Source organism: Schistocerca nitens, chromosome 9, assembly GCF_023898315.1.
Source record: "Schistocerca nitens isolate TAMUIC-IGC-003100 chromosome 9, iqSchNite1.1, whole genome shotgun sequence".
Lineage (NCBI taxonomy): Eukaryota > Metazoa > Arthropoda > Insecta > Orthoptera > Acrididae > Schistocerca > Schistocerca nitens.
In genome coordinates, this window is record NC_064622.1 from 329,830,054 (window position 1) to 329,850,166 (window position 20,113).

General features: G+C 40.9%; 1 protein-coding gene across 1 annotated transcript in view; it reads left to right on the plus strand.

Annotated features, from left to right (window-relative positions):
* LOC126204221 (uncharacterized) overlaps nt 1-20,113 on the plus strand; it is a 41,112-nt gene that overhangs the window by 278 nt on the left and 20,721 nt on the right. The gene's annotated exons all lie outside the window — the stretch shown is intronic.

Below are 20,113 nucleotides of genomic sequence, written 5' to 3' on the forward strand. Positions count from 1 at the left end.
CTACTTTTGCCGTCCAGCTGTCAACCCTATGGTCTGTACAGCTTTCTAGTTTTAATCCATTGCATCCACCTTCTGTTTCATTTACCAACATATCGTCTTACTCCTGTGAGATTGTAGCTATTGTCTGGTATGGCAATAAGTGAACAGTTTGTTGCGGAACAGACAAGGGCATTACAAACTCCAGAAATCTCTTATACTTCTTATCAGCTGTGACAGCAAATCATATGCCCGTACTCAGGAAATCAAAGCCATAGAATTTCTGCACAATGCCCATTCTTGAGTGTAGTCATGTGGAGAGGGTAAATGGCGACTTTCTGGAACTTTAAATCTAAGGAAGGTAATGCTGACAGTAATCAGACAGGTCTAGACGCTCCAAGATTGTGGTCTCAGCACTTGACTTTCTTATCACGGGCTACATATTCTTTTTTGTGAGAGGCGAAAAAGAAAGCTTGTAAGCTTCAGGCCGGTAATGGAAATGAGCTGTTTTTTCTAGCATTGTCTCTGTCTCTCTTTTCCTTTCCGAATGTTTGATAGACACAAGAAGTCAGGTGTGTGAATTATGTATGATATTATTGCAGTGATAATTAATAATGCTGTTGTTAGAGGAACGTGACCTAAATTGCACGCCCTCCACTAAAGCGAACCCCCTGGTTCTTGGTTCTGTATTCTCCAAAACTCTAGTGGGACCAATTGTAAATTGTAGTTTAGGCTTTCACCACTCCGCAGTGGAGTGCAAAAGTCACACGTTTCTAATTTTACTTATAAATTAGCCATTACGTGTTTTGACAAAAAAGGTTTTACACTCTCTTGGCTGTTAGTAGGCAAGCCTTTCAAAATAAAAAATTATTTAGTTAACAAAGTATAGGCCACAGTTGCGTAAACTGGCTCCTTGTAGTTTCTTAAAGTGGATCCCTTACTTTTTCATGTTTAAAGTCTGCCTGTATTAGTAAGCTCTCTTATTCTCTTGTAATTCTGCGCAGATTCGAAGAGAATAATAAGGAACATTGATCAAAGAAAGTGTTCTCAAATAACTAAAGTTATTGTTGTAGTTTATAAGAATAAGATGTGTTGGAAAAAGGAAAGTAAACGGTTTAATGTTTCAAAACCACCATTTCTGAGGTTGTCCAACAAAAAGTATGGTATATATGAGGAAGTAGAAAAATCAAAGAGAGGCAGACCTACAATTTCGGGCAAATATTTTGAAGACGAGCTTCTTTAGTACTGTTATAGAAGTGTCTTTCTTTGGGATTACACATAATGAGTTGTGAAGAATGGCCGTACAATTTCAACACAGAAATAATATCGAACACCTGAGAAGCATATAGCAAAAGAAGGGGAGTGGGGGGGGGAGGGGGGGAAGTGACTCCAAGCAGTCCGGAACACGCAGTCACCTAAACGACATTACGCACGACCTACTTCCGTTAGCGAAATTGAAATATATTTTGATTTTCGGTAATATAACGAAAAACGGATATGCACCATCGATAGTCAGCAAGGCCACCGATAGATTTGAAAAAAAAAAAAAATGGCTCTGAGCACTATGCGACTTAACTTCTGAGGTCATCAATCACCTAGAACTTTGAACTAATTAAACCTAACCAACCTAAGGACATCACACACATCCATGCCCGAGGCAGGATTCGAACCTGCGACCGTAGCGGTCGCTCGGGTGCAGACTGTAGCGCCTAGAACCGCACGGCTACTACGGCCGGCGATAGATTTGAACTACACTCATGCTCATAAATTAAGAATAACGCTGAAACATGGTGAAACAACGCTCTGGTGGGCGGTTTGCGAAGTATGACCATGCAGAGCATGGTCATACAAATCTAAACGCTGTACATTCAACTAAATACTTAGAGATTACAATTACGAATAACTTAAGTTGGGATGACCACATAGATGTGGGTGAAGAAAATCAAAGACTGCGATTTATTGGCAGAATACTGAAAAAAAAATGCATCAGATCTACATAAGAACTGTCTACACCACGCTTGAATATCCTATCGTGCTGTGACTTAACTTCTGAGGTCATCAGTCCCCTACAACTTAGAACTACTTAAACCTAACTAACCTAAGGACATCACACACATCCATGCCCGACCGTAGCAGTAGCGCGGTTCCGGACTGAAGCGCCTAGAACCACTCGGCCATGACCATGGTCGCACGATGGCGCTGGCAGCAGTTCACATACGCAGAGGTGTGTTGGTGCATGTCAGAGTGCGGTGCAGCGAGTAAGTGTGCAGACGTTTTCAGACGTGCTAATGGTGACTGTTTGTTGAAAATGGCTCAAAGAACACATGTTAATGACGTTATGAGGGGTAGAATACTAGGGCTACTGGTCAAACACAGCAGGACGTAGCACGGGCCCTCCGTGTGCCACAAAGTGTGATCTCAAGATTATAGTAACGATTCCAGCAGGCAGGAAACGTGTCCAGGCGCTACAGTACGGGACGTCCACAGTGTACAACATCACAAGAAGACCAATATCTCACCATCAGTGCCCGCAGACGGCCACAGAGTACTGCAGGTAACCTTACTCGGGACCTTACCGCAGCCACTGGAACAGTTGTCTCCAGACACACAGTCTACAGACGACTGAAGAGACATGGTTTATTCGCCCAAAGACCTGCAGGGTGCATTCCACTGACTGCTGGTCACAGGAGAGCCCGTAAAGCAGTACATGGTCACTGGAACAGTGGTCCAAGGTTATGTTCACAGACGAGTCCAGGTATAGACTTAACTGTGATTCTCCCAGGATTTTCATCTGGCGTGAACCAGGAACCAGATACCAACCCCTTAAAGTTCTTGAAAGGTACCTGTATGGAGGTTGTGGTTTGATGGTGTGGGGTGGGATTATCATTGGTGCACGTACACTCCTGCATGTCTTTGACAGAGGAACGGTAGCACGTCAGGTGTAGTGGGACGTCATTTTGCACCAGTATGTCCGCCTTTTCAGGGGTACAGTGGGTCCCACCTCCCTGTTGATGGATGATAGCGCACAGTCCCATCGAGCTGCCATCGTGGAGGAATACCTTGAAACAGAAGATATCAGGTGAATGGAGTGGCCTGCCTGTTCTCTAGACCTAAACCCCATCGAGCATGTCTGGGATGCTCTCGCTCGACGTATCGCTACGCGTCTTCAAACCCTTATGACACTTCAGGAGCTCCGACAGGCACTGGTGCAAGAATGGGACGCTATACCCCAGCAGCTGCTCGACCACCTGATCCACAGTATGCCAGCCCGTTGTGCGTTCCGTGTACGTGTGCATGGTGATCATATCCCATGTTGATGTCGGGATACATGTGCAGGAAACAGTGGCGTTTGGTAGCACATGTGTTTCGGGGAGGGGGGGGGGGGGTTCTCAACTTATCAACAATACCGTGGACTTACAGATCTGTGTCGTGTGTGTTCCCTATGTGCCTATGATATTAGCACCAGTTTTGTGTAGTGCCACGTTTTGTGGTACCACATTCTGCAATTATTTATCTTTAACTTATGAGCATGAGTGTAGAATCCAGTTAACAGGCAAGCTTTAGAAGCCTTTGATACTGTGTTGCTTTTCTGTTGTTTTAGTTAGTTGCTTACTTACATGTTCCATGGATCATTTTGCACAATAGATCGTAATGGTGGGTAATAAGCCATTTTACATTCACATCGCAAATTACACACGGTTACACCATGACCATTTCTAAGATTTTTTTTTTTTACCAAACGAAAAGAGATAGATATGAGTTATTAATTCCTAACCACCACCTTTTACACATTACAGTAATAGAAATTCTTCTGTGAAACAGGAGTTGTCAAGGAAAAACTTTCTCAGTTTGTTACCAAATTTTTCTTTACTGCTTGTCAGACCTTTTGTATCAGTTATCACATAACATTATTCCATATGAAATTATTGACTGAAAAAATTGGAAAACATGTCATCTACTGATTTGTCTCTCTCCAAGATTTGCAATGATCCTAAGCGCAAATGTGGCTGAACCAAGTTGTTTTAGGAGTTCCAAAAGATGTTTTTTCCCAATTTAAATTTTCATCAGTACAAACCCCTAAGAATTTTGAAGTTTCTGCTCAACTTTTTATTTCCTCACCTTGTGTTTCACTCATCATTGGTGTAGTATATCTAGATGTACAGAACCGAATACGTTGTGTCTTTTTAAAAACATTTACAGAAAATGATGCAATGATACTTTTAAGAACTTTGTTTACCATTTCTTCTGTTTCTGTGCATATGCTTGGATTGATTACAATAGTAGTGTCATCTGCAAAAAGAACAAATTCTGCTTGTTGTATACTAGATGGAAGATCGTTTACACACATGAGGAACAGTAACGGACCTAAGACTGAACCTCGGAGAATCCCAGACATGATTTCTTCCCAGTCTGAATTATGTCCCTGGACTGTATTGCTTAAATTACTGAGTACAACTTTCTGCTTTATTTTGGTCAGATATGACAGTATCCAATAGTTGGCTATACAATCATTCCCATAAACATCAGCTTATCTAGGAGAATAGTGTGATTCATACAGTCATATGCCTTAGAGAGGTCAGAGAAAATTCCACCCGGCGATATCTTACTATCTAATGATTGTTAGATCTGTTGAGTGTTTAAAAGGAATTCTCAGTCGAGTAACCCTTCTGAAACCCAAACTGTGATTTGCTAAGGATGCTATTGTTGCTTAAGTGAAATACTATTGTAGAATACGTCATCTTCTCAAAAAATTTTGTGAATAATGTTAGCAGTGAAACAGATCGGTACTTATTGACATTCTCTCACTACCTTTCTTAAAGACGGGTTTAACAATGGCACATTTCAATCTCTCTGGAAAAATATCTTGAGTTAGTGATGCATTACATATTTCGGATAAATCTGGGCTTATTACATGTGAATAAATTTTCAGTGCTCTATTGGAAACAGCATCAAAACCAGATGAGTTTTTAATTTTTGAGGCAATGTATAATTTTCTTAATTTCAGAAGGAGAAGTTGGTGATACGTTCTTTTGCTCTTGAACTGTATGTCCATATGCTTTGTACTATCTTTAAGAAATGATTGTTAGACACATTTGATACCTGTGACTCATTATTTATAGCCCTTTCATTCAGTTCAACGGTGATGTTTTCTTGCTCTGTGGCTGTTTGTCCTAATTCTCGTTTCACTGTATTCCATGTAGCCTTAAGTCTGTTGTCAAAAGTACTGATTTCTGACATTATGTACATGTTCTTCGATTTTTCCAATAACTTTTCTTAGTAACTTCGAGCAGCTTCTGTAGTGTGCAAATACTGCAGGTCCCTACTTGTTGGCCGGCCGGGGTGGCCGAGCGGTTGCAGGCGCTACAGTCTGGAACCGCGCGACCGCTACGGTCGCAGGTTCGAATCCTGCCTTGGGCATGGGTGTGTGTGATGTCCTTAGGTTAGTTAGGTTTAAGTAGTTCTAGGGGACTGATGACCTCAGAAGTTAAGTCCCATAGTGCTCAGAGCCATTTTTGAACCCTACTTGTTCTTGCCAAAAGATACATTTCCCTTTTCCTTTCACAAGATACTTTAATCCCTCTAGTGCTCCATGATTTTTATGTGGCTATTTAGTGTCCTTTCTGATTAGATTACGTGGCAAATTATTTTCAGATAATGACTTGAAACTATCATGGAATAGGTTAAATTTTATGCCAGCATTTGTTTCATTATAATTTACATCATATGTCCTCTCCAGTGAACTATCCTTAAAAACATTTGTTCTGGAGCCATTAATTATTCTGATTTTCACTGAGGAGTATCCATACTGTAAGGCGCTGTGCTACGTATTTATCCCAACTAAGTGTAGATCGTGGTCATAAAGAGCATCTGTTACTCATGAAATTACACAATTTCAGAGACTTTACTGGTCTAATACAGATATTATTTTATGTATCCGGACTGAAGCTGCGAGTGGAAATTTATACCAAAGTCAGGAATCGAAGCCAGGTCTGCTCCTTCCGACTATTGTGGCGGCAGTGAGAATTTGGATCAAGGAGGGAGGCGTGCCAGGATAATCCATGCAGTTACCTGAACCGCAGTGACAAGGTGGCTTAGTGGCTAAAGTATCTGCCTAGTAAGCAGCAGACCTCGATTCGATTCCTGCCTTTGGATAAAATCATTTGTTATTGGGTAAACAGTTATTTTCTTATTGTGAGCTTCATCAAAGAAAACATTATCAGTTACCGCCCTACCGTCTTTATCCACTCGTGTTGGAAAATTAATTACTGGGACGAAATTGTAGGATCCAAAAAAAGTTTTGCAGGTCATTTTTCCTATGAGAATCTTTTAGAAGTTCTACATTGAAGTCTCCACAGACAATTAACTGCTCTCTGATGTCTGACAGATAGCACAGCAAAAAATCAGATTCCTTATAAATAGTTCAGGACTACACAGTGGGGTTTATATACAGTTTCTGTTAAAAGTGAACTATTTTTCAGTATTAATTCACAAACACACACTTCTAGGTGCTGATCATTGCAAAATCTACTTGTCTCATTGTTTTTGAATTTGTGTTCTGTCTTAATGTATGTAACAACTCGTCCTTCTCCCATGTTATTTCTGCACGAGTAAGTTGCAACACTGTATTCTTTTATATGTAACGTATCTAACCCTGTGGTTATGTGGTGCTCATACAGGTACAGGGTGTCTTTCTTTTCAGAGTTCTGTAAATTTTTCAAACAGACAAGAAGCTCTTCTACCTTATTACTGAATCCTCTAATATTTTGATGAAATAAGCTAAATTTATTTTTGTGTTCTTAATTAAGCATTTCGTGGGGCTGTTCTGTTATTTTTACTTCTTTCAAATCAGGGCGCCTGAAACGTGATTCTGACCTAAAAAAGGTCCTCTCCGACACCAGTAACCACAGGGAACTTGCTGTATGTGATGGTGGACCCCTGTACATTACCTGCAAGAAGCTCAGCCAAACTATTTTTCCCTCTCATATTCAGGTGTAGGCCTCATCTCCCAATTGCAACACGTATTGCACTCACATGGGATTTCGCATCAGTCAGCAGCGGCCTGCTCAAGTCTGTTCACACAGCTGACGGCAATGTTTACCCATAGCTGGTCATGGCGCTACAGGACTTCCACAAAACTCACATTTCTGTCTGTAGTTGATACTCCTATTTCATCCAAGTCACCTCTAATGTTTGGAATACTGTTGTTAGCCAGGCTGCTCCCTGCTCCACCAATTATAAAACCATGGTCCTCTTTGTCAAAACCTTTGCACATATTTCGTATGTCCTCTGTCATCAGCCGGCCGTTGTGGCCGAGCGGTTCTAGGCGCTTCAGTCCGGAACCGCGCTACTGCTACGGTCGCAGGTTCGAATCCTGCCTCGGGCATGGATGTGTGTGATGTCCTTAGGTTAGTTAGGTTTAAGTAGTTCTAAGTTGTAGGGGACTGATGACCTCAGAAGTTAAGTCACAGCACGATAGGATATTCAAGCGTGGCGTAGACAGTTCTTATGTAGATCTGTTGCATTTTTTTTTTCAGTATTCTGCCAATAAATCGCAGTCTTTGATTTTCTTCACCCACATCTATGTGGTCATCCCAACTTAAGTTATTCGTAATTGTAATCTCTAAGTATTTAGTTGAATGTACAGCGTTTAGATTTGTATGATTTATCGTGTAACCGAAATTTAGCAGATTCCTTTTGGTCCTCATGTGGACGACAGCACACTTAATTACTTAGAGACAATTGCCACTGTTCGCACTAGACGGATATCTAGTCTAAATCGTTTTGCAATTTGGTTTGACCATCTGATAGCAGTCTAAGACGGAAAATGAGTGCATTATCTTGAAAAAATCTATGACTGTTATTCAGATTGTCTCCTAAATCTTTTATCTAGATTAGGAACAGCAGAGTGCCTGTAACACTTTCTTGGGGAACGCTAGATATTGTTTCGGTTTCACTCTATGACTTTCCGTCAATTACCCACACGTTGTTACCTTTCTGACAGGAAATCATGAATCCAGTCGCACAACAGGGGATAGTCCATAAGCATGCAGTTTGATAAGAAGTAGCTTGTGAGGTACTGTGACAAAAGCCTTCTGGAAATCTAAAAATATGGTGTCAATTTGACATTCCCTGTCAATAGCACTCATTACTTCCTGCGAATGAAGAGCTAATTATGTTTCACAAGAACAGTATTTTCTGAATCCGTATTGGTTGGTTGTCAGTAAATCGTTTTCTTGGAGATGACTCATAATGTAACTATAACTCATAGTATTTGTTACAAAATCCTACTGCAAATCGACGTTAGAGGATTACTCCTTTTTCTGTTGGTGTGATTTGTGCTACTTTCCAGTCTTTAGGTACGGATCTTTCAACGAGCAATCGATTGTATATAATTGCTTAATATGGAGCTATTGTATCAGCATATTCAGAGAGGAACCTGACTTGTCTACAGTCAGGACCGGTGGCCTTGTCTTTATTAACTTGTTGATCCTGCTTTGCTACCCCGAGGGTATCTGCTTCTAAGTTACTCATGTTGGCAGTTGTTCTTGGTTCGAATTCTGGAATATTTAATTCGCCTTCTTTGGTGAAGGAATTTCGGAAGACGGTAGTTACTAACTCTGCTTTAGTGACACTGTCATCAGTAATATCACCATTGTTATCGAACAGTGAAGATATTGGTTGTGTCTTTCCACTGGGGTATTTAACATAGAACCAGAATCTCTCAGAATTTTCTGCCAGATTTCCAGAGAGAGAGTTTAGTTGTGGAAACTGTTCGAGCTTCTGTAAAACATCGAGAGTCTTCAGGGTTTTGCATGCTTTTAAATATGGCTTGCTTTTTTCTTTGCTTCTGTAGCGGTATTCTGACATATTTAGTGTGCCATGAGGGGTCAGTACCCTCTCTAATTAATTTGTTTGGTATCCGGAATGGACAGTGTTTTGAAAGGAGGACATAAGGTGAACATCAACAAAATCAAAACGAGGATAATGGAATGTAGTCGAATTAAGTCGGGTGATGCTGAGGGAATTAGATTAGGAAATGAGACACTTAAAGCAGTAAAGGAGTTTTGCTATTTGGGGAGCAAAATATGATGGTCGAAGTAGAGAGAATATAAAATGTAGACTGTCAATGGCAAGGAAAGCGTTTCTGAAGAAGAGAAATTTGTTAACATCGAGTATAGATTTAAGTGTAAGGAAGTCGTTCCTGAAAGTATTTGTATGGAGTGTAGCCATGTATGGGATTGAAACATGGACGATAAATAGTTTGGACAAGAAGAGAATAGAAGCTTTCGAAATGTGGCGCTACAGAAGAATGCTGAAGATTAGCTGGGTAGATCACATAACTAATGAGGAGGTATTGAATAGAACTGGGGAGAAGAGAAGTTTGTGGCACAACTTGACTAGAAGAAGGGATCGGTTGGTAGGACATGTTCTGAGGCATCAAGGGATCACCAATTTAGTATTGGAGGGCAGCGTGGAGGGTAAAAATCGTAGAGGGAGACCAAGAGATGAATATACACTAAGCAGATTCAGAGGGATGTAGGTTGCAGTAGGTACTGGGAGATGGAGAAGCTTGCACTGCATGGAGTAGCATGGAGAGCTGCATCAAACCTGTCTCAGGACTGAAGACCACAACAACAACAACAACAATGTCTCTCAACAGCCATCGACAGTGTTTCTTTGAACTTAAACACCTTACATATTCATATTTGAAGGAGTGGAGTGTGCCGCTTAGGAAGGCCTGAAGCGAATTTTTATCTGGTTTTATAAATAGGTGTATTTTGCTTTTATCTTTGGTGAATTTGGACATTACGGTAGTCAGTCGCGCTACAATAACCTCGTGGTCACTAATCCCGGTATCAGTTTGTTGTATCATCAAAGAAAGTAGGGAATTAATAAAGGAAATGAATTTCCTGTATGTGTCCGCGATCGTTGAGACTCTGAACTTCGTTCTGCAAGCTATAAACCTTTTGGTATCTGATGATGACAGTAGCATAAACAGCCTTTTAACTCACTGGCAGATATTTTTTTCTTTTGTTTTATTCTTCCTCTTCACACCTGCAGATATTCCACTGTTACCTTAGTTTCATTATTGCACGTTAGAAACCTGCGAAAGACATTAGGACACAAGGCTCGAAGAAGTTTGATTTTAACTGTTGTCGCTGTTCACTTGTCCCGTGGTTGAGTATTTACTACCAAAATGATTTCTTCCATGTTGTACTTCATACATTATAGTATAAAAAATAAAGAAGAAAGAAAGAAAGTAATTATGTTCTGCAGAATACGAAGCTAGAGGAAACCACATTTCTTTCGTAAGCATGAATTAGGAAAGGAGTTTCAGTGTTCTTCGATATGATTATTGTACCATCATTCCAAAAGTATACAGGGTGTTACAAAAAGGTACGGCCAAACTTTCAGGAAACATTCCTCACACACAAAGAAAGAAAATATGTTATGTGGACATGTGTCCGGAAACGCTTACTTTCCATGTTAGAGCTCATTTTATTACTTCTCTTCAAATCACATTAATCATGGAATGGAAACACACAGCAACATAACGTACCAGCGTGACTTCAAACACTTTGTTACAGGAAATGTTCAAAATGTCCTCCGTAAGCGAGGATACATGCATCCACCCTCCGTCGCATGGAATCCCTGATGCGCTGATGCAGCCCTGGAGAATGGCGTATTGTGTCACAGCAGTCCACAATACGAGCACGAAGAGTCTCTACATTTGGTACCGGGGTTGCGTAGACAAGAGCTTTCAAATGCCCCCATAAATGAAAGTCAAGAGGGTTGAAGTCAGGAGAGCGTGGAGGCCATGGAATTGGTCCACCTCTACCAATCCATCGGTTACCGAATCTGTTGTTGAGAAGCGTACGAACACTTCGACTGAAATGTGCAGGAGCTCCATCGTGCATGAACCACATGTTGTGTCGTACTTGTAAAGGCACATGTTCTAGCAGCACAGGTAGAGTATCCCGTATGAAATCATGATTACGTGCTCCATTGAGTGTAGTTGGAAGGACATGGGGCCCAATCAAGACATCACCAACATGCCTGCCCAAACGTTCACAGAAAATCTGTGTTGATGACGTGATTGCACAATTGCGTGCGGATTCTCGTCAGTCCACACATGTTGATTGTGAAAATTTACAAGTTGATCACGTTGGAATGAAGCCTCATCCGTAAAGAGAACATTTGCACTGAAATGAGGATTGACACATTGTTGGATGAACCATTCGCAGCAGTGTACCCGTGGAGGCCAATCAGCTGCAGATAGTGCCTTCACACGCTATACACGGTACGGAAACAACTGGTTCTCCCGTAGCACTCACCATACAGTGACGTGGTCAACGTTACCTTGTACAGCAGCAACTTCTCTGACGCTGACATTAGGGTTATCGTCAACAACACGAAGAATTGCCTCGTCCATTGCAGGTGTCCTCGTCGTTCTAGGTCTTCCCCAGTCGCGAGTCATAGGCTGGAATGTTCCGTGCTCCCTAAGACGCCGATCAATTGCTTCGAACGTCTTCCTGTCCGGACACCTTCGTTCTGGAAATCTGTCTCGATACAAACGTACCGCGCCACGGCTATTGCCCCGTTCTAATCCATACATCAAATGGGCATCTGCCAACTCCGCATTTGTAAACATTGCACTGACTGCAAAACCACGTTCGTGATGAACACTAACCTGTTGATGCTACGTACTGATGTGCTTGATGCTAGTACTGTAGAGCAATGAGTCGCATGTCAACACAAGTACCGAAGTCAACATTACCTTCCTTCAATTGGGCCAACTGGCGGTGAATCGAGGAAGTACAGTACATACTGACGAAACTAAAATGAGCTCTAACATGGAAATTAAGCGTTTCCGGACACATGTCCACATAACATCTTTTCTTTATTTGTGTGTGAGGAATGTTTCCTGAAAGTTTGGCCGTACCTTTTTGTAACACCCTGCATAGGACGTTTTTCAACACGAGAGGAATACACTGACGTTCGTGTCGCAATGTGAAGTATCTGATAAAGGCTGTATCTGTTTTCCCAACAGAGTTTCTTATTCGTCATCACATATTATTAGTCTTCCTGTTATGCTGCGCTGTGCTTTTCACTGGATATGTTCGCGTGTCTAATAAACAGAGTGGCTGTTCTCTTCGAGCAGGTGGCCCAAATGAGTCATCTTCGCGGCAACACGTGACGGATGAATGGCGTCACCGTAGAGGAAGACAACAAGTAAGCTTCGGCCTGAGGTTCTGTCGACATCGACGTCATTGGAGAAGGAGCACTAGCTCCTCTGCAGCCCTGCTGGAAAAGTCATTCTAGCATTCATGTCAAGTAATTTAGGGGAACTTCAGGAAACTAAGATCAGAGTTTCCAGATTCAAATATGTCATACTCTTCTGTTTGTTGTCTTATAAGTGCGATGTTCCCGGTCTACGAAACAGAAGCAGAACAGAAAATAATTTCGAAATAATAATTCTGTACTGTCCATGCAAACTATTTTATAATACCATAATATTATTGAAACCTCAGTGAACAGAAAAGAACCAGTGAGTATTACGCAGTACGTAACAGCGACACCAAGAGCTTTAAAACATATTAGGTCGTAGTTTAGCTACCTATACAACAACCAGAATCCATAATCATCGTAAAAACAAACGGATCTACTAATTTATCCAAAGACTGGAAAGTTGCACAGATCACATCAGTATTCAAGAAAGGTAATAGGAATAATCCACTGAAGTACAGGTTGAAACTTCCCCTTAAAAAAATTTATGAATGATTGTGCTGATAAACCCCTTACGTTATTTGTTTTCAAACTGCTGACCAAAACTGAACGTACTCAGACATTTCTCTCTTTACTTATTCTGAACAACACTAAACTGACACACAATATTTTTAGCGCAACGCAATCTGACTTTCAATAATCCCTACAAAAGAATGGCCCTGACTAACAATAACCTATACCTTTCATGAATCACTTACCTCACAAAAATCTTCGTTACTCGAACTACCGTAATACAGCGAGCGCCAATACTGCCAGCTAAATAAAAGATCCTAACTACTGAAGTCACTAACTACTGATAGGCATAGTTAGCAAATGAAAGATTTTGAAAGAGAACAAACAATGTATTTACCTTAATAGTGTTTAAAAGTCATAATATATATATATATATATATATATATATATATATATATATATATCAGTTCATGACATCCAGTCTTGCAAATTTACTGTCTCTGATGGACACACGTCCAGATCATCCTCTCTCAAAACTCTGCCATCTCTCTCCCAACATCCACCACTGCTGGCGGCTCACCTCCAACTGCGCAACGCTACGCGCTGTTCACATCCAACTGCCCAACACTACAATAGCGAGTATTACAACAATGCCAACCAGCAAAAGACTGCACACTGCACAGCCAGTGATTTTCATACAGAGCGCTAGGTGGCGCTACCAATATAAAAACCTAAACAGCCTACTTACAAGGTACATATCATTAACGTCGATATGCAGCAGGATTCTGGAACATACGTTGTGTTCGAACATTATGAATTACCTCGAAGAGAACGGTCTATTGACACAGTTAACAAGGATTTAGAAAATATCTCTCTTGTGAAACACAACTACCTCTTTACAGAGGAAGTTTTGAGTGCTATTGACAAGGGATTTCAAATTGATTCCGTATTTCTAGACTTCTAAAAGGCTTTTGACATTATGCCGCATAAGCGGCTTGTAGTGAAATTGCGTGCTTATGGAATATCGTGTCAGTTATGTGACTGAATTCGAGATTTCCTGTCAGATCACAGTTCGTAGTAACAGATGTAAAATCATCGAGTAAAACAGAAGTGATTCCTGGTGTTCCCCGAGGTAGTGTTATAGGCCAACTGCTGTTCCTTTTCGATATAAACGGTATAGGAGACAATTTGAGCAGCCGTCTTAGGTTGTTTGCAGATGTTTCTGTCGTTTATCGTCTAGTTAACTCATCAGAAGATCAAAACAAATTGCAAAACGACTTATAAAAAATATATGTATGGTACGAAAATTGACAACTGACCCTAAATAATGAAAAATGTGAGGTCATCCACGTAAATGCTGAAAGAAATCTGTTAAATTTCGGTTACACAATTAATCAGTCTATCTAAAGGCCGCAAATTCAACTAAATACCCAGAAATTACAATTACGAATGATTTAAACTGGAAGGCACACACAGAATTGTTGAGGGGAAGGCAAATCAAAGATTGCGTTTTATTAGCAGAACTGTTAGAAAATGTAACAGATCTATTAAGGAGACTGCCTACACTACGCTTGTCTGTCCTCATTTGGAGTACTGCTGCGCGCTGTGGGATCCTTACCAGTGTGTCCTTGTGTTGCTGTAATGCAAAAATTTCCTAATTTCGACATAAATTATGCTCATTAAAATTTAAAATTTGATCCGGACACCGCTGTTTCTGCACTCAACTGGTTTTTACAGACAGCTGAAAACTTGGAAAAAGGTAATCATTCATTTAAAGTTTATATTTTTTCACATTATATCAAAAATGAAGTTACAGTATTGCAAAGTTATCAAAAAACAGGAATATAACAAAGTAAAACGCTCTTAAAATAGATCATTCTCGGCCATTGTATCATTTTCGTGTGCAGTGGTTGGCCAGATAAATAGTTCATCAAAAGAACACTTTGAAGTTTTCAGGAATATGAATTACCGTCTTCTTGATGTCTTCCATTTTCTTGATGTTGATTGGAACTTTCCCTGATAGGTAGGCTGGAATACTTGAAAGAAAATCAATATCTACCTTCAGGGAAGCAGGTTTCAGCAGCTGCCAGCTGTGCTTTTGTAATCCATCAATGAAAGTGTATGCTGCGATTACCCCTTTTTCTTTAGAGTTATAGCGCAACTCTGTCTATCGAGTGAAAGCAAACTTGAATTTTGCTTCTTTTGGCACGGTCCTCCCTCGACATTCTCTGGCTAAATGGTTTTTTGTGTAATATTCCTTCCACCAACTATCAAAATATTTTGCGTCAATGGCTTGACGATGTGAAAGTTGAAACTTCCTGGCAGATTAAAACTGTGTGCCGGACCGAGTCTCGAGCTCGGGACCTTTGCCTTTTGCGGGCAAGTGCTCTACCGTCTGAGCTACCCAAGCACGACTCACGCCCCCTCCTCACAGCTTTACTTCTGCCAGTATCTCGTCTCCTACCTTCCAAACTTCACAGAAGCTCTTCTGCGAACCTGTGGCGAAGTCATGTCTCCTCAATATCCTTTCTTCCGGGAGTGCTAGTCCTGCAGGTTCGCAGAAGAGCTTCTGTGAAGTTTGGAAGGTAGGAGACGAGATACTAGCAGAAGTAAAGCTGTGAGGACAGGGCGAGAGTCGTGGTTGGGTAGCTCAGACGGTAGAGCACTTGCCCGCGAAAGGCAAAGGTCCCGAGTTCGAATGTCGGTCCGGTACACAGTTTTAATCTGCCAGGAAGTTTCATATCAGCGCACACTCCGCTGCAGAGTGAATATCTAATTCTGGATGTGAAAGTTGTTATTGGACTGAGGACACAATTCATCATATTCATCAGGTGTATATATCCGATCATTTTTACGTATCATCCTCTTAAAAGTACCAAAATTGCGATCGTTTGGAAGATATGTGAGCCGTGGCTGGCTCATGCTATGCGCTGGATTAAACCTTCATTGCGATTCTGTCTTTAGGCTCTCGCGGTTATCGCGATTCTGCTGTTATCCTCTCCTTCCGCGGCTTGCAACAGCGGTGTGTATCGATATTCGCACCTTGCACCATCTTTGACCTGGCGCTTATAGTTTCCGGCTGGGCGGTGTGCAAGTAGAAGGTCGGTTGGCGTGGAGGAATTCTCCCCGGGTCGGAGAGTGTGGCGCTGTTCCCATTGCTGTGAGGTCCGTGGCTCACCGCCCCTGGATACGAAAGTTGAGTTTTGATTTAACCTACCAGCAAGTCAAGACTGTTCACATTGTGTCGTTTGAAGTTCGTTGTCGGCTGTTGGGATATTACCGCGCACAATAACGTGGTTTTCAAGTTAGAAAATTCTAGCTACCCTCCGGTGGAGTTTCACTGTATTTGGTTATTTGAATTGAAGTGCGCCAGCGGAATCTTCTGCCTTGTGGCCGTTAACGTTCCGGTTACCTGCCCTGGGCGTTGACGTAAATTTCCGGCAGTGTAGTTTCCTCATCGTGTTGTTGCTGTCCAGTACGGTGTGTAGTTTGACAGCTCCGTGTATGATTTGTTGTGGGCGCCAATATCTGCAACGTTGTTCCGTTGTACTCTCTGTTGTGCCCTGGTCGGGTGAAGTGAAAGTTATCTTGTCGGTGGGTCCGCTGACTGTCGGTCGGTTGGGTTGTCGTCGGATCGTGAATGGTTGGCCCGACTGCTTGTCTCACCTAAGCGAGCGTTAGTGTTTGAATTACAAGCCGACCCACAAACATCTGTGCGGACTGCCTTTTTTTTTTTTTTTTAATTTGTTCTTGTTGGTGGTACTTGTATGGCTTCTAGCCGGTTTTGTGTTTTAAATTAGAGTTGGTTCACTCTTAAGGCTTCAGCCTAGTTTCAAGTACTGTTTCACGTAAGCCCTTCGGCATTTTAAATTTTTTTTGAATTTTTAAGTTTTCGGCCTCCAGCCGATTTGAATTTAACTTGTTTACTTCAGCCTAACTAAAGAACTGTTTTAAAATACGGCTTAAATTTTAAATTTCTGATCATGCTTGCGTTTTAAGTTATTGGCCTTCAGTCGTTTTAAAATTAAAGTGGCTTTCAGTTGGTAATTAAGTCCCAAAGATTAACGCTGTGTGTTTAAAAATTTTATTTTGGTCTCTTGAAAATCAAATAATGAAGTTGTATGTTCGAGTGTAACTGACAGCCCCTTATTTTGGCCCCTTTCCACAATTTATTCTATCCGTCCTGTCCTGCGGGTTAAGCAGGGCATGAATGCCCTCGAACCGGAAAGAAATGGAAAAATTTGTTCAAAACGTCCTGTATCCGCAAGAGCAAGGCAGAATCATCTTATGGTGTGATTCCGATTCTGTCTGCAGGTACCATCGGAAAAGTAATACAGATTTTTAACATTTGATGGAATGTTAGTGTCAATGTATTTCAATAGCATGCTGCATATCTCATTGGCTCCTTTGGTGGTACAATAATATTTCAGATTTCATAGCTTTTAGGTTTTTTATCCCAATACAGTGCACTAAAAGGTGCCTCATGTAAAACATATCCTCAACTAGGATTGTTGGAAGGGGGAGATTTTGCATAAAATCAAATGAAAGTACGACTGTGTCTTCACATTGTGCACATAATTTGGAGATGCTTTGAAGTTTATTGTAAACTTTCTTGGCCCGTCTTTTGGAGATAAGTTCAGCAAGAGCGGGTATCTACCTGTGGACGTACGAACCGTAATGAAAAGTTGTCTTGAAAATATGAAATATTCAGTTTTTACTCCAAATTTGGGTACTTTTCTTTAAACAAGGAACGCATTTTTTTAACATCAAGGCGGGCACCAAGATAACTGATATCTTTGGTGCCATAGTGGGTAATCTTGGTGGAGAATGATGAAATGTGCTCATATATTTTAGAACAAACTTCGGCAAAAATCGTGTTCTTCTTGAGCTTTTTACGTCGTTTATCTCGAGGTGATTTATCCTCTATTATGAGATCAGTAAGCCTTCGAACCTTGCCCTCAGTAATGCCATAGAATGAAATAAACGCTTTCTTAAATACCCTTTTCCATATATTCAGAACTGGCTGCTGTTCTTCTAGGCTGTTCAGAACGAGGCCTACAGTGCTTAATGGCACGTTTTTCAATCAGTTGTTGTAAGAAAATATCTTGCTCGTCTTTTGATTTCAACTAATTAAACTAGCAACAAATTCAGATTTTTAATCATCACTAAACTTAGTAAAGCATTGTAATTTACAGTTACAAGCAGCAACCGTTCTAGATGAGATGAGACGCCCATTCCAGTTGATGTGTTCAACTCCACGAACTTAGAGGTTCTAATGACGTTTCTTCGATGTTTTTCTTCATTTCTTCTCCTTTTCTTAGGAGCTGTTTAACGGTCACTTTCACTGCTTCTGGTACTCAGACATATTGAACATAGAACAGGAAACGTTAAGCACAAACTTGGGACACGTTGAAAACAATCAACAAAACAGACTTCGATAAGAGCAGCTGTTTAGACTGCTCAACACATGGCGCATGGTGGAGAAAAGGCGCAAGACTGGTCATGTGATCAAGCCATGGGAGCAGAAACCACACCATGTTATTTCTGGGCCCAGCGTTCGAAAAAGATACCCTGTATCCATGGATCTACTCAAGACTGACGTGGTTCTTGCACTCAGCACGCATCTGGTCTTTCTAAGCATCTTTTCATCGAAAATTATTTTTCGCTTTTTTGTGACTAAATTGGTTTCTGCATTAACCAATGCAATTATTCGGTTGTCACACAACTGTCGTTGGAAAAAGTTAGTGATTTACTGTCATTCTGATGAGTGCTACGTTGGAAACAACTTTACTAATGCATTAGACAGTAGACTTCTTTCTACTAACATTAGGTTCAAATGGTACAAATGGCTCTGAGCATTAAGGGACTTAACATCTGAGGTCATCAGTCCCCTAGAACTTAGAACTACTTAAACCTAACTAACCTAAGAACATCACACACATCCATGTCGGAGGCAGCATGCGAATCTGCGACCGTAGCGGACGCGCGGTTCCAGACTGTAGCGCCTAGAACCGCTCGGCCACTTAGGCCGGATTAGGTTCGATCGGGCTTACACAGTTACGTAGTGGCGATGGAGGAATGACGCTCTACGCCTCTGTATGCGACTATATCTCTTTCTTATTCCCATGATCACTACGCAATGAAAGTAAGTCTGCCTCGAACACTTGCTTTTAAATTTACTCTATTCCCTATGTTTTTTAATTCGCACAAAGATCAAGCAGTAATTAAGACAAGAGATTTTGAAAAGTAATTAAAGTTCTTGGCGAATAAGAAAACTAAGTTGTTTTAAAAAACATCTGACTGTAAAAATGTTTATTCATAAAATTCGCTATAGCTATGGGGTCATTATCAAGTAGAGTACTTCGATAATTGTGCTTCAAAATGTGTCATAACTTTAACAAGTATCGAGCAAGTAAAAATGTCACCTCCATACGCTGAGATTTAGCATTTTTGTCATCTTTTCGTAAATAACATCAAAATACTACACATGCTCATTACATTAATCGCAAATGAATAAATATTTCAGACAAGAGCAACCAGGTACCACTGAAAAAATTATTTGACTGTGAACACCCATGAAATGCCAACAAACCTACGGTTTGCTAATGAAGCTGTAATTCTATCAAAGGCGGCAAACGACTTTGGAGATTATTTGAACAAAGATAGAAAACATATTATTAGATGACCATCCAGCAATGTAAACCAATGGTAATGGTGTCTAATAGAATTATACAGGGAGATTTAGAGGAAATTAGGTCAGGATATGAATCATTAAAAGTAGTTGTCGAGTTATATTATTTGAGAAGCAAAATAACTGACTGTAGCCGAAGAAACGAGAATATTAAATACAATCTGATAATAGCTGAAAAGCTTTGCTGAGGAAGAGGAATGTGTTAACATTTAATAAATTGAAGGTATTAAGAAATTCGGCTCGAGCATAGCAATATGCGGAAGTGAAACTTAGGAACCAACGAGAAATCTGAATCAGCCCGGAGCACATAGCGGAGGCTGCCATTTGTCAGAAGAACATCTAGTTAGCAGGTCCGGTTAACTTGAGAGTAAATTTTAGCTTCCTACTGGTGCATCCTTTCCGGTTACTTAGTATGCTATGATAGGAAGTGGTGAGTAACGAATGATCGGTCACTTACGAAAGGCAGTAGATAGACTTTGACACTATATTTTAGTATACTTTATATAACATACAGAGAACAGGTCCTTCAAATTTATAAGTAGTGTTAGTCTTCCTACGAAAAGCCGGCCGCTGTGGACGAGCGGTTCTAGGCGCTTCAGTCTGGAACCGCGCGACCCTTACGGTCGCAGGTTCGAACCCTGCCTCGGGCATGGATGTGTATGATGTCCTTAGGTTTGTTAGGTTTAAGTAGTTCTAAGTTCTAGG